The following is a 16,073-nucleotide window of genomic DNA, read 5'->3' on the forward strand; positions in this document are numbered from 1 at the left end:
GGATCATGGAAAAAGCAAGAGAGTTCCAGGAAAACATCTATTTCTACTTTATTGACTATGCCAAAGCCTTTGACTGTGCGCATCACAATAAACTGTGAAAAATTTTGAAAGAGATGGGAATATCAGATGACTTGTCCTGCCTCTTGAGAAACCTATATGCAGGTCAGGAAGCAACAGTTAGAACTGGACATGGACCAACAGACTGGTTCCAAATAGGAAAAGGAGTACGTCAAGGCTGTATATTGTCACCCTGCTTATTTAACTTCTATGCAGAATACATAATGAGAAGTGTTGGTTTGGATGAAGCACAAGCTGGAATCAAGTTTGCTGGGAGAAATATCAATAACCTCGGATATGCAGATGACACCACCCTTATGGCAGAAAGTGAAGAGGAACTGAAAAGCCTCTTGATGAAAGTGAAGGAGGAAAGTGAAAAAGTTGGCTTAAAGCTCAACATTCAGAAAACGACGATCATGGCATCTGGTCCCATCACTTCATGGAAAATAGATTCGGAAACAGTGAAAACAGTGTCAGACTTTATCGTTTTCAGCTCCAAAATCACTGCAGATGGTGATTGCAGCTACAAAATTAAAAGACGCTTACTCCTTGGAAGGAAGGTTATGATCAACCTAGATAGCATATACAAAAGCAGAGACATTATTTGCCAACAGAGGTCAGTCTAGTGAAGGCTATGATTTTTCCAGTAGTCATGTATGGACGTGAGAGTTGGATTGTGGAGAAAGCTGAGGACTGAAGAATTGATGCTTTTGAACTGTGGTGTTGGAGAAGACTCTTGAGAGTCCCTTGGACTGCAAGGAGATCCAACCAGTCAATCCTAAAGGAGATCAGTCCTGGGTGTTCATTGGAAGGACTGATGCTAAATCTGAAACTCCAAACCTTGGCCACCTAATACGAAGAGTTGACTCATTGAAAAAGACTCTGATGCCAGGAGGGATTGGGGCTGGAGGAGGAGATGACAACAGAGGATGAGATGGCTGGATTGCCTCACTGACTCGATGGACATGAGTTTGGGTGAACTCTGAGAGTTGGTGATGGACAAGGAGGCCTGGCCTTATGTGATTCATGGGGTAGCAAAGAGTTGGACACAACTGAGTGACTGGACTGAACTGAACATGTACCACAAATCACCAGACCTGCCCAAAACCTTTAGGCTGATTCATGTTGATATTTGGCAGAAACCAACACAATTCTGTAAAGTAATTCTCCTTAAATTTAAAAAAAAATAATTTTAAAGAAAAGAGCACCCATGGAGACCCATGTAAGAGAGCTGGCCAGTGACTTCTTCGTTTTCTTGTGTTTGAGACTTCTGTGTACACAAAATAAATTTTGTAGTGCACATTCGGCATCTAAAGTTAAAATTTTAGCTCTTCCTACTTGCTTTTATGGTGACTGTTTTCCATCAAAGATTTGTCAAAGGTGAAAGAAACAGTTTGTGTTCTTTCTCATTCAGAGGGAATTGTCGCCCTTTGAAATCCAGTTGATTGTTTTAATTTGCAAACTCACTACTGCTTTACTCAAGGTCACTTATGATTTTGTACTGTATGGCCTTTTTATGATTGCTAGGGTCAAGACAACATTCCCTAGTACCTTTGTACATTATATTTGAAATTGAGATTCTGATACTGTGAATATTTTAAAACTACTTTTTGTAATATGTTGCTTAGTTTCACTAAATGATATTAAAATTTTTTACAGTATAATATATATCAGCAAATTCAAAGTTTTGGATGGTAATTTTGTAAGTTTTAAAAATACATAAATTTTCACAATCACTAACATGAATATAGAAAAACTTATTGCCTAAAATAAATTGTTTTATTTTCAAAATTGCCTCATATCCATTTGTAACAAATCTTTTCAGTCACTCTGAACTCCTGGTGACCATTTATCTAATTTAGATTTTTGCTTTTACAAAATGCCCTATCAATGGCAACATATAGAATTTGGTCTTTTGAATCTATTTGTAATTATCTCAGTGCCTTGAAAATGTGTGAATCATCTAATCAGGTGCTTATTAGTCATGTATGGTTGTGAGAGTTGGACTATAAAGAAAGCTGAGCGCCAAATAATTGATGCTTTTGAACTGTGGTGTTGGAGAAGACTCTTGAGAGTCCCTTGGACTGCAAGAAGATCCAACCAGTCCATCCGAAAGGAGATCAGTCCTGGGTGTTCATTGGAAGGACTGATGTTGAAGCTGAAACTCGAATACTTTGGCCACCTGATGTTGGGAAAGATTGAGGACAGGAGGAGAAAGGGATGACAGGATGAGATGGTTGAATGTCATCACTGACTCAATGGACATGAGTTTGAGTGAACTCCAGAAGTTGGTGATGGACAGGGAGGCCTGGCATGCTGTGATTCATGGGTTTGCAAATAGTGGGACACGACGGAGTGACTGAATTGAACTGATTAATCATTCAGATTAATCCATTACAAGTTGTATCATTTCTGTCCCTATTAATGAACAATAAGTATTCTTTACCAACCTAGATAGCATATTGAAAAGCAGAGACATTACTTTGCCAACAAAGGTCCGTCTAATCAAGGCTATGGTTTTTCCAGTGGTCATGTATGGATGTGAGAGTTGGACTGTGATGAAAACTGAGCACCAAAGAATTGATGCTTTTGAACTGTGGTGTTGGAGAAGACTCTTGAGAGTCCCTTGGACTGCCAGGAGATCCAACCAGTCCATTTGAAGGAGAGCAGCCCTGGGATTTCTTTGGAGGGAATGATGTTGAAGCTGAAACTCCAGTACTTTGGCCACCTCATGCAAATAATTAACTCATTGGAAAAGACCTTGATGATGTGAGGGATTGGGGTCAGGAGGAGAAGGGGACAACAGAGGATGAGTTGGCTGGATGGCATCACTGACTGGATGGAAGCGAGTCTGAGTGAACTCCGGGAGTTGGTGATGGACCTGAAGGCCTGGTGTGCTGCGATTCATGGTGTTGCAAAGAATGGGACATGACTGAGCGATTGAGCTGGACTGAACCGAATTGATATCGTCTGATATCAGCCCTTAAACAGAAGTATTATTTTAAAATATTTTTTCTCAGCCTGTAGCATGACATTTTATTATTTTAATGAGATGCTATAAATTTGTATTTTGTACTGTTATCACAAATGCAATTATTTCTTTAATTTCAAGTTCTAGTAGTGTTAGTGTATAAGAATATAATTCTTATTTTGTATATCCAGTTTGCTCACTGTAACCTTGATAACTTTTCTATAGTAGTTTTTGTATATTCTTTGTGATTTCATGATTTCTGTGAAAAATCTAGTATCACATACTCATATTTTGGGTAAATATAATTTTACTCATTTCCTTCCAAACTGGATATGCACTGAAATTATTTACTTGTTCATGTTCTCACTGTTTTCTTATTGTAGTATTTATGATATACAATACAATGTTGAACAAAAATGGGAAAATAAATATCTTTGCCTTGTTCATTATATCTGGAGGAAAATTTCAGCTTTTCATTTATGGAGTATGATGTCAATAACAGCAGTATAAAGTATGGGTTTTGCATATTGCACTTTATAAAAATGGAGAAAAGTCCATCTTATTCTTAGTCTATTGAGTGTTTTCATGGTAAATAAATGTGTCATTGTTCAAATGATTGTTCTATAATTCTACATCTCTTTTCATGATCACATGAGTTTTCTTTATTTTGTCAACATGGTACATTATATTAGTTATTTTCAGATGTTACATCAACTGACCATCTGGGGATCAATCCTAGCTGCTTGTAGTGTAAAATATCATTGCCATACATGATATTTGCCATAAATTATATTGCTAATATAAATTATCTAATATAGCTCAAGGTCTTAAGTGTACAGGGACATTTTTCTCAGCATGGGCATCTCATGGGTTCAGAGATCATTGCTCAAAAGCTTATCAGAGACCATTCCTGATAAATTTTGAAATGTGCAGGGTTTGGACAATTCACAACTATCGAGCTAACCATTTACTGAAGAAAGTCCATGTAGTTTAGTAGTTAAGTATTTTAAATAAAATTAAATTACATCTCATGAGATATAATTTCTGAGGGTGTATTAAGTCAACTTTTATAGTCAGTTTCCTGCAAATGTCAACCATTACTGCATTATGATACAATAAAAGACCTAGTCATAAATAACATATTCAGTAACAGGAGAGGCTATTCGATAAATAATTTGATGACTTCTTTAATATTTGACACATATAAACTTTTTTGAGTTTATATATGGGAGCTGCTTCTACATTCTTCTAGACAATATTGAAAATGTAAATTGTATACTTAATGTGTTATAAGAAAAATTTTATCATAACACTGTTTTTATTATAAAAAGCAATAGCAAAAAACCAAAATTATGTTCCCTGAAACTTACAGCATACTGAATTTACTGTCATATTATAATTAAGAACAAGATCAGATATATGTGTAATAAAATGATAAAAGAGTAATTCTTATGCACATATAGTGATATATTTATAATTTTTTATTAAATCTAGTTCATAATAGTAATATTAAAGTTGCATAACATTTTAATCACATATTTCTTATCATTTCCATGTCTGTATCCCTTATAAAGGGCTTCACTGGTGTCTCAGCAGTAAAGAATCCCCTGCAATGCAAGAGCTGCAGATGATGAGGGTTCAATCCCTGGGTCAGGAAGATCCCCTAAGGAAGGCATGGCAACCCACTCCAGTATTCTTACCTTGAGAATCCCATGAACAGAGGACCCTAATGGGGAATAGTCCATAGGGTGAATTTCCCATTTTTAGCTTGATGAAATTCATTTCTTTGAAAAAAGTCTTCAATTTAACATGTTCAATTATTAATAATGATGAAATGCTGAGTTAGTAGTAAAAAAAGTCAATTATTTTCAGTATGTTTTCATATTTTTTAGGCTTTTCCCACAATAAAATTATATATGCTTTCCTTGTAGCTAATGCATGCTGCATTCAATTGCTCTAAAGCATGATAATTTATTTATAATGTAAATGCCCTACTTCATAGTAGGGTTTAAATTAATATATATATATATTTACATTTTTTAAAAAATTTTATTTTATTTTACAACATTGTATAGGTTTGCAATATATCAACATGAATCTGCCATGGGTGTACACATGTTCCCCATCCTGAATCCCTGTTCCCTCCTCCCTCCCCGTATCATCCCTCTGGGTCCCAGTGCACCAGCCACAAGCATCTTGTATCCTGCATTGAACCTGGACTGGTGATTAGTTTCTTATATGATACTATACATGTTTCAATGCCATTTTTCCAAATCATCCCACCCTCTCCCTCTCCCACAGAGTCCTAAAGACTGTTTTATACATCTGTGTCTCTTGCTGTCTCACATACAGGGTTGTCATTACCATCTTTCTAAATTCCATATATATGTGTTAGTGTGCTGTATTGGTGTTTTTCTTTCTGGCTTATGAACTGATTCAAATGTATTCTTTTTAATGTCTGAGTAATACTCCATTGTGTATATGTACCACTGCTTTCTTGTCCATTCATCTGCTGATAGACATCTAGGTTGGTTCCATGTCCTGGCTATTATAAATAGTGCTGCGACGAACACTGGGGTACACGTGTCTCTTCCAATTCTGGTTTCCTTGGTGTGTATGCCTGGCAGTGGGATTGCTAGGTCATAAGGCAGTTCTATTTCCAGTTTTTTTAAGAAATCTCCACACTGTTCTCCATAGTGGATGTACTAGTTTGCATTCCCACCAAGAGTGTAAGAGGGTTCCCTTTTCTCCACACCCTCTCCACCATTTATTGCTGGTAGACTTTTGGATCATTGCCATTTTGACTGGCGTGAAATGGTACCTCATTGTGGTTTTGATTTGCATTTCTCTGATAATGAGTGATGTTGAGCATTTTTTCATGTGTTTGTTAGCCATCTGTATGTCTTCTTTGGAGAAGTGCTTGTTTAATTCTTTGGCCCATTTTTTGATTGGGTCTTTTATTTTTCTGGAATTGAGCTTCAGGTGTTGCTTGTATATTTTTGAGATTAGTTCTTTGTCATTTGCTTCATTTGCCATTATTTTCTTCCATTCTAAAGGCTGTCTTTTACCCTTGCTTATAGTTTCCTTTGTTGTGCAGAAGCTTTTAACTTTAGGTTCCATTTGATTATTTTTGCTTTTATTTACAGTATTCTGGGAGGTGGGTCATAGAGGATCCTGTTGTGATTTATGTCAGAGAGTGTATTGCCTATGTTCTCATCTAGGAGTTTTATAGTTTCTGGTCTTACATTTAGATCTTTAATCCATTTTGAGTGGTTTTTTTTTTTTTTTTTTGTATCATGTTAGAAAGTGTTCTAGTTTCATTCTTTTACAAATGGTTGACCAGTTTTCCCAGCACCACTTGTTAAAGAGATTGTCTTTAATCCATTGTTTAGTCTTGCCTGTTTTGTCAAAGATAAGGTGTCCATAGATGCATTGATTTATCTCTGGGCTTTCTATTTTGTTCCATTGATCTGTATTTCTGTCTTTGCACCAGTAACATACTGTCTTGATGACTGTGGTTTTGTAGTAGAGCCTGAAGTCAGGCAGATTTATTCCTCCAGTTCCATTCTTCTTTATCAAGATTGCTTTGGCTATTCAAGGTTTTTTGTATTTCCATACAGATTGTGAAATTATTTGTTCTAGCTCTGTGACAAATACATTCGTAGCTTAACAGGGATTGCATTGAATATATAGATTGCTTCGGGTCGTATACTCATTTTCACTATATTGATTCTTCTGATCCATGAACATGGTATATTTCTCCGTCTATTAGTGTCCTCTTTGATTTCTTTCACCAGTGTTTTATACTTTTCTATATATAGGTCTTTAATTTCTTTAGGTAGATATATTCCTAAGTGTTTTATTCTTTTCATTGCAATGGTGAATGGAATTGTTTCCTTAATTTCTCTTTCTATTTTCTCATTCTTAGTGTATAGAAACACAAGGGATTTCTGTGTGTTGATTTTATATCCTGCAACTTTACTATATTCATTGATTAACTCTAGTAATTTTCTGGTGGAGTCTTTAGGGTTTTATATGTTGAGGATCATGTCATCTGCAAACAGTGAGTGTTTTACTTCTTCTTTTCCAATTTGGATTCCTTTTATTTCCTTTTCTGCTCTGATTGCTGTGGCCAAAACTTTGTTGAATAGTAGTGGTGAAAGTGGGCACCCTTGTCTTGTTCCTGACTTTAGGGGAAATGCTTTCAATTTTTCTCCATTGAAGATAATGTTTGCTGTGGGTTTGTCACATATAGCTTTTATTATGTTGAGGTATGTTGCTTCTATTCCTGCTTTGCTTTCTGGAGAGTTTTTATCTTAAACAGATGTTAAATTTTGTCAAAGGTTTTCTCTGCATCTATTGAGATAATCATATGGCTTTTATTTTTCAGTTTGTTAATGTGGTGTATTATATTGATTGATTTGTGGATATTGACAAATCCTTGCATCCCTGGGATAAAGCCCACTTGGTCATGGTATATTATCTTTTTAATGTGTTGTTGGATTCTGATTGCTAGAATTTTGTTAAGGATTTTTGCATCTCTGTTCATCAGTGATATTGGCCTGTAATTTTCTTTTTTTGTGGCATCTTCATCAGGTTTTGGTATTAGGGTGATGGTGGCCTTATAGAATGAGTTTGGACGTTTACCTTCCACTGCAGTTTTCTGAAAGAGTTTGAGTAGGATAGGTGTTAGCTTTTCTCTAATTTTTTGGTAGAATTTAGCTGTGAAGCCATCTGGACCTAGGCTTTTGTTTGCTGGAAGATTTCTGATTACAGTTTCAATTTCCATGCTTGTGATGGGTCTGTTAAGCTTTTCTATTTCTTCCTGGTTCAGTTTTAGAAAGTTGTACTTTTCTAAGAATTTGTCCATTTCTTCCATGTTGTCCATTTTATTGGCATATAATTGCTGATAGTAGTCTCTTATGATCCTTTGTATTTCTGTGTTGTCTGTTGTGATCTCTCCATTTTCATTTTTAATTTTATTGATTTGATTTTTCTCCCTTTGTTTCTTGATGAGTCTGGCTAATGGTTTGTCAATTTTATTTATCTTTTCAAAGAACCAGCTTTCGGCTTTATTGATTTTTGCTCTGGTCTCTTTTGTTTCTTCTGCATCTATTTCTGCCCTAATTTTTACAATTTATTTCCTTCTACTAACCCTGGGCTTCTTCATTGCTTCTTTTTCTAGTTGCTTTAGGTGTAGCTGCTAAGTCACTTCAGTCGTGTCTGACTCTGTGTGACCCCATAGATGGCAGCCCACCAGGCTCCTCCATCCCTGGGATTCTTCAGGCAAGAACCATGGAGTGGGTTGCCATTTCCTTCCAGAATGCATGAAAGTTAAAAGTGAAAGTGAAGTCGTTCAGTCGTGTCCGACTCTTTGCGACCCCATGGACTGCAGCCTACCAGGCTCCTCCATCCACGGGATTTTCCAGGCAAAAGTACTGGAGTGGGTTGCCATTGCCTTCTCCAGGGGATCTTCCTGACCCAGGAAACAAACTCAGGTCTCCTGCATTGCAGGCAGATTCTTTACCGATTGAGCTACTGAGGGAAGCTAATGGGTAGGTGGGAAAAAAATGAAGCAGCAGAGATAGGAAGTCATGTTATGGAATTTTCTGAAAATTTTGTGACTTAATATACTCTTTTTCTCTGAGGCCATTAGGAATTCATGGACTATTATGATTGATGGGTAATATTACTTAAGTGTTGATAGAAAGTGCAAAGGCACTTCATATTTTAATGAACATATTTGAGTCTATTTGATGAAAATTGTAAAACTATAGGATTTATTAAATGCAGATTTAGTATTTCTAACTATGAACCCTGGAAATAAAATCCACCTAATTGGTCAGGTACAATGTAAGTTCTATGAAACTGATATTTCATTTGCTATTGTTAAAGAAATTAAATGAGTATTCCATAAGACTGAGGTGGCTCTAATACTCTGGCAGCGTTTGTAAGCAAACTGAAAACTAAACCAGAGCAAATTCCTGTAAACGCATGAAGGGCAAGAAATTGAAACCTAAACACAGTCACAAATGGCCAAATAGGCTATCACAAATTAGGCAACCCACATAAGCTACAGCCAGTCAAAAGAATTCCCTTGCTTTGCTTCTGCATCTGCTCTCTAAAAGATTCTGCCCTAGCTTCTGTCAGCTGAACACTGCTAACCTTTCTCAGTTTGGCACTGCCTAATTCAAATTGATGTTTGCTCAAATAAATTAATAAAAAACAATGTATAATTACTCTTTACCATTATTTCTTTATTTCTGATGTCTAAAATCTAGAATCATAGCACATGACACATAGGTGCTGAGTAAAATTTTGAACGGGGTAATGAAAACATTTATATTCAAAGTTGCATAACACTATAACATCTAAAATTTAGTTCCAATTTATCAATTAAAAAATGAGAATGAAATGAAGTTGGATGAGATTAGGCAAAAGCTGAATGCATTTTACAGGTCACAAGGTAGATAAGGTAGAATATGCTAAATAAAGGAGTATGCTGATAAGATTACAAAAAAATCTTTACATCTGTAAGTACAATAATTATCATTTTTATAAGTAAATCAAGTGCCTAAAAATAAAGCCTGGAAAGCCATAATCAGCTTAAGTAAATTAACCTGAATTATGTTTAGAATACTCAACACAGAATGTTGATTTTAGTTATGAATGTTCTTCTGTAACTCACAATCTCCTGTATACTGCAGTTAACAGAAAGCATCCGAAGGAAACATTTTATGCATTTGTATCTTACCTATTTTTACAATGTGCTTTTGTCCATTTTCATTTTAAGTCCTTCCATAACATGAACAGTGTATTAGGTTTTCAAAAGATGGTTCTTATTTGTTTATTCATTGCTTACATATTATTGCTGATTCAGTAAAAGAAACATTTGTAGAAACTTAAAGTAATTAGAGACAACTGAATATTTTGCTTTGGCCAAGAATGAAATTTACATTCATATTCCTTAACTTCTGTTTTAGACTGTGAAATAATTATGTTCCTGTATACAAAAATGTATTTCTACAAAAATATCTAAAATATAACTACTTAATAATAAGACTGTGATAGAAATTACATTTAAGAATATTAAAGACCTAAAGTTTAAGACAGACTATGTTCTTGATACAATTTGGCCATTTGAATGGATATTACTATCATCATAATTGATTAAATGTCTGACTAAATTTCTCTCATTGGCTCTCATTGGCAGTTTTATGTTTCTTTTCCAGAGTCACATCTTGTGGTCATGTCCATGTAAAACATTTTGCTGATAGTTAAGTCTCAAAGACCTGGGTATCTTTAACTGAAGTGAACTGTGTGCCAGTTTCCCTATGGAGTCCTGGCCAATGCCTGTTGTCTGAGATTAGCTTTTAGTAGTGCTCTGCTTTTCATTTCCAAATCTTTCAGCTTTAATTTGTTTTTAAAATATACTGTCACCTTGTCTTGAATATAACACATTTTTTCCTGAGATGGTATAGTTCTGAGAGAAAGAGTTCAGTTCACTTCAGTCCAGTTCAGTTGCTCAGTCGTGTCTGACTCTTTGCGACCCCACGAATCTCAGCACGTCAGGCCTCCCTGTCCATCACCAACTCCCAGAGTTCACTCAAACTGATGTCCATCGAGTCCATGATGCCATCCAGCCATCTCATCCTCTGTCGTTCCCTTTTCCTCCTGTCTCCAATCCCCCCCAGCATCAGAGTCTTTTCCAATGAGTCAACACTTCGCATGAAGTGGCCAAAGTACTGGAGTTTCAGCTTCAGCATCATTCCCTCCAAAGAACACCCAGAGTTGATCTTTAGAATGGACTGGTTGGATCTCCCTGTAGTCCATGGGATTCGAGAAAAAGTTAGAGAGACAAAGAATGTATATATGAGGACATTAACATAAAAAGGAATAAATCAGTATTAAAACTAAATGCTTTACAAGAATTGCTAAGTTAAAAAATTATATTGCATCACTAAATTATAAGCTAAAATACTGAGGAATATTATTATGGAATAATCAGAGTGATGCTAGACAGTAACTGAATTAGATTAAAAAACATACATGATTTTGAGACTGTCCATTGACTCATTAAGGCACCTAAATTCTCCTGCAAATTTCTTCAAAGAAATTTGAAGATTCAGTATAATTTTATTCTGTTTCTTCATTTGTAAATTAATTCCTGAACCATGTGATGCCCAGTTTCTTTGAAGTACCTATTAATAAGAAAGTAACTAGGAATCATGTGGTTCAGGAGTTCATTTATAAACGAAGCTTTCTTCATTTATAGGATTTATAGGATAAAATTATACAGAATCTACAAATTTCTTTGAAGAAATTTGCAGTTGAATTTAGGTGCTGTATTGAGCCAGTGAACAGACTGTCCCCATCATATATTTTTAGTTACTCTAAAGTACCTCTTAATAAGAAAAGAGTTTCCTGGTGATTCAGATGGCAAATAATCTGCCTGCAATGCAAGAAACTCGGATTCAATCCCTAGGTCAGGAAGATTCCCTGGAGAAAGGAATGGCTACTCACTACAGTATTCTTGCCTGGAACACCCATAGACAAAGGAGCCTGGCAGGCAATGGTCCATGGCGTCACAAAGAGCTGGACATAACTGAGCATCTAACACTTTCTAAATAGAAAAAGTGGTGCATGTATACAGATAGTTACAGAATATGTAGTTCATTCTCTTTAGTTACTGAATAATCTGTTACTTGAATCCTTTTTCTAAGCCTTATTTATTACAACTTTAAACAAAGACTAAACAATTCCTATTAATTGTTATTATATGTTCCACTGGTTATTTCTTTAACAAATATATGATAGTATACTTTGTGAACAATGTATATTTTTGTATCCTTATTAGGTTATGTTTCTGGAATTTAAAGCAATCTGTTTCATTCATTTTTTTTTAATCCCCTGGTACTTATAAGAACAAACACTATTTAACAAGAATGCAACAATTTCCTATTATCCTAGTAGCCATAGTCACAGTAAAACAATTTGACAAAGAATTGTCAAATTGAATTTAATTGTCAAATTGAATTAAAATAATTTGGCAAAGTAAACAATATGGAAATCAGTCCTGGGTGTTCATTGGTAGGACTGATGTTGAAGCTGAAACTCCTGTAATTTGGCCACCTGATGTGAAGAGCTCCCTCATTGGAAAAGACCCTGATGCTGGGAGGGATTGGGGGCAGGAGGAGAAGAGGACAACAGAGGATGAGATGATTGGATAGCATCACTGACTCAATGGACTCTGGGAGTTGGTGATGGACAAGGAGGCCTGGCATGCTGGGGTTCATGGGGTCACAAAGAGTCAGACATGACTAAGCCACTGAACTAAACTGAAACAATATGGACTTTTTTGTTTAAATATCCTCCTTGTTCTTGGCAAATCAATTATTTAGGATTTTTCAAGTATCCCTGTTTACTTTATTTGTAGGTGTTTCTAACACCTTTCATGCTTTTCCCCTTTCTCTGTAAAAGCAAGATCAATTTGTATGAAGAACTTTATTATTTTGTATTCAAGGATACTGTGTCTTATTTTGGATGTATTAAAGTTCAATCACTCACAAATAATTTTTAGCACATCATATTTTCATTTGTGGTGTGAATATTTTTAAACCTGCCAGAAAAGTAACATCTAACATTTGTAAATCAAGCTGTTAGAGATTTAAGCTCTTTCATCTGTCAGATTTTTTTTCTCCCTAATTCTTGCAGAGCTAAAGTAAAATTAATAGATTTTGCAGCAAAATACATAGGATCTACTGAACCAGATTTTACAATCAATAGGTTCATAAAAGTAATTCAACAAAGTTCATTGAAACATGTATAATATCATATATGAAACAAATCACCAGTCAAGATTTGATGCATGATACTGGATGCTTGGGGCTGGTGCACTGGGACGACCCAGAGGGATGGTATGGGGAGGGAGGATGGAGGGAGGTTCAGAATGGGGAACACGTGTATACCTGTGGTGAATTCATGTTGATGTATGGCAAAACAAATGCAATATTGTAAAGAAATTGACCTCTAATTAAAATAAATATATTTATATTTAAAAAGTTCACATCTAATATAAAATAAATAATTTAGGGTTAATCAATTGAGTTCAAAATGAATTATTTTTGCATGTATATTCTGCTTAGCTATTTAGACTGAGTATTGCTTCTTGGTTATTTCTCATCCAATGAACAGTGTTATTCTTCATTTTTAAGGTCATTCATATTTTCCCACTGAATTAGGAAGTAGATGGAAGAAAAGGGAAAAGAGATGGGCTATCAGACCTCATTATCTGTCTCCAGAGAAACCTGTATGCAAGTCAAGAAGCAACAGCTGAAACTGGACATGGAACAATGGACTGGTTCCAAATTGGGAAAGGAGTACATCAAGACCGTTTACTGTCAACCTGCTTATTTAACATATATGCAGAATATATCATGCAAAATGCTGGCTGGATGAAGCATAAGCTGGAATCAAGATTTCCAGGAGAACTATCAATAAAGTCAGATAAAGTTGCAGATGGCATGACCCTTATGGCAGAAAGCAAAGAGGAACTAAAGAGCCTCATCATTCTTGATGAAAGTGAAAGAGGAGAGTGAAAAAGCTGGCTTAAAACTCAGCATTCAAAAATGAAAATCATGGTATCTTGTTCCATCACTTCACGGTAAAAATGGGGAACCAATGGAAATAGTGACAGAGTTTATTTTCTTGGGCTCCTGTATCACTGAAGATGGTGACTGCAGCCATGAAACTAAAAAAAAGCAAAAACAAAAACAAAAACAAAAAAAACAACAATAAAAAAACAAACAAACAAACAAAAAAAAAACTTGTGCTTTCAAAGACAAGCTATGACCAACCTAGATTTTTAACCATATTAAAAAGCAGAGACATTACTTTGCTGACCAGTGCCATCTAGTCAAAGCTGTGGTTTTTCCAATAGTCATGTATGGATGTGAGATTTGGGCCACAAAGAAAGCTGAGTGCCAAAGAATTGATGTTTTTGTATTGTGGTGTTGGGAAGACTCTTGAGAGTCCCTTGGATTGCAAGGAGATCAAACCAATCAATCCTAAGGGAAGTCAGACCTGAATATTTATTGGAAGGACTGACACTGAAGTTGAAGCTCAAATACTTTGGTCACCTTATGAGAAGAACCAACTTATTAGAAAAGAACCTGATGTTTGGAAAGATTTAAGGCAGAAGGAGAAGGGGATGACAGAGGAAGAGATGGGTGGATGGCATCACCAACCAATGGGCATGAGTTTGAACAAACTCCAGGAGTTGGTGAAGGACAGGGAAGCCTGGAGTGTTTCAATCTATGGGGTTGCAAAGAGTGAGAAACGACTGAGGGACTGAACTGAACTGGAAGAAAAGTGGAGGGGAAAAAAAAACTAACTAGGAGATTAAAAAAAAAAAAAAAAAGAAGAAGAAGAAATTTTAAATTGATTAGAGGACTATTTGGCAGTGACCTGAAAAAGAGAAAACACATATAAGGAGGGAAATATAACTAATCTTTTTTTAGCCCATAGCATAACTAAGTAGGAGCAAAAGTAACTCAGTACAACTGGTGTGTTCTGCAGGCCAACGTTGAGGTATATAACATTAAATGTACACTGTCTCTCTCAAAGTCATAGCATTTGTTTACTAACAGTATTATATTATGTGTAGCTTCAATGTAAATGTAGTTATCAATAATCAGAAAATATTTGTTACTGAGTGACTATCTCATTTAATTCCAAAAATGATTTTGTGAAATTATAGATGCTACTTCTATATTAAAAATGAGGAAACTGGGATTTAAATTAAAAAAAAAAAAATTACCTTGTGTGCTGTCCAAAACTTAAAAGCTAAAGAATGAAACTATTTGATTTTAGAATATTGCATCTTTGTTTTACTTTTCACTATACTGTACTCCCCTTCCTTGAGGTACAATATAGATTTAAAACTTGCCATAGCTCTTCCAGCATTTCCTGTGTAAATCACTGGATCCATTGAAAGGAGCAAAGTATTACATATCAGTTTGTTTCTCAAGGAACACTTACCAAGTTATGCGGATGTTTCAGGAGAGTTCATTTAAAACTACCTAAAGAGGAGTTGGGTTTTCCCTGGTCACTCAACAGTAAAAAATCTGCCTGCAATGCAGGAGACCTAGGTCAATCCCAGGGTCAGAAAGATCCACTGGAGAAGGGAATGACAATCCATGTCAGTATTCTTGCCTGGAGAAATCCATGGACAGAGGAGTCTGGTGGGCTACAATCCATGGGGTCCCAAGCAGTTGGACAGGACTGAGTGATCAACACTTAAACTTTCAAAGAGGAGTTAATGATGGAAACAATGTTCCCTCTAAGTATCATATATCCTATTTGTAACTCATATATTTTTCTCACACATTGAAATTATCTGAGATTACCCTAAAATGTTAGATTACTATGGAACTATGAGGGAAAACAACTTTTTCTAGGGATGTTACACCAACTCCATGGAACACATTCCCATACTAGATAGTTTCCCAGAGTAAATCTCTGACTTGTCTCCCATGTAGAAGGGATCCGAAGTAACCAGAGTTTGTTCACTTGTTTTAAAAGTCATTAAGTATTTATTATATGCTTTTTTTCCATTGAGCAAGCTATATATCAGTTATTTGCAATTTATTTATTGACTCCATTGCTCTGATGGCAATTTAAATATTTTATTAATATCTAACTCTTAAGTGAAAGTGAAAGTGAAGTTGCTCAGTCGTGTCCGACTCTTTGCAACCCCCATGGACTGTAGCCTATCAGGCTCCTCTGTCCATGGGATTTTCCAGGCAAGAGTGCTGGAGTGGATTGCCATTTCCTTCTCCAGGGGATCTTCCTGACCCAGGAATTGAACCCGCATCTCCTGCATTGCAGGCAGATGCTTTACCATCTGAGCCACCAGCGAAGCACAACTCTTAAGAGTTTTAATAATTCCATTTTCTTAACTCTCATTTCTCACTGATATTATTGGTTTTAAAATGAATTTTATATGTTTTCATTTGTTATTAGTTCCTACATAACCAGGCACAAC

The sequence above is a fragment of the Ovis canadensis genome, chromosome 6 (genome assembly GCF_042477335.2).
Source record: "Ovis canadensis isolate MfBH-ARS-UI-01 breed Bighorn chromosome 6, ARS-UI_OviCan_v2, whole genome shotgun sequence".
Taxonomy (NCBI): Eukaryota; Metazoa; Chordata; class Mammalia; order Artiodactyla; family Bovidae; genus Ovis; species Ovis canadensis.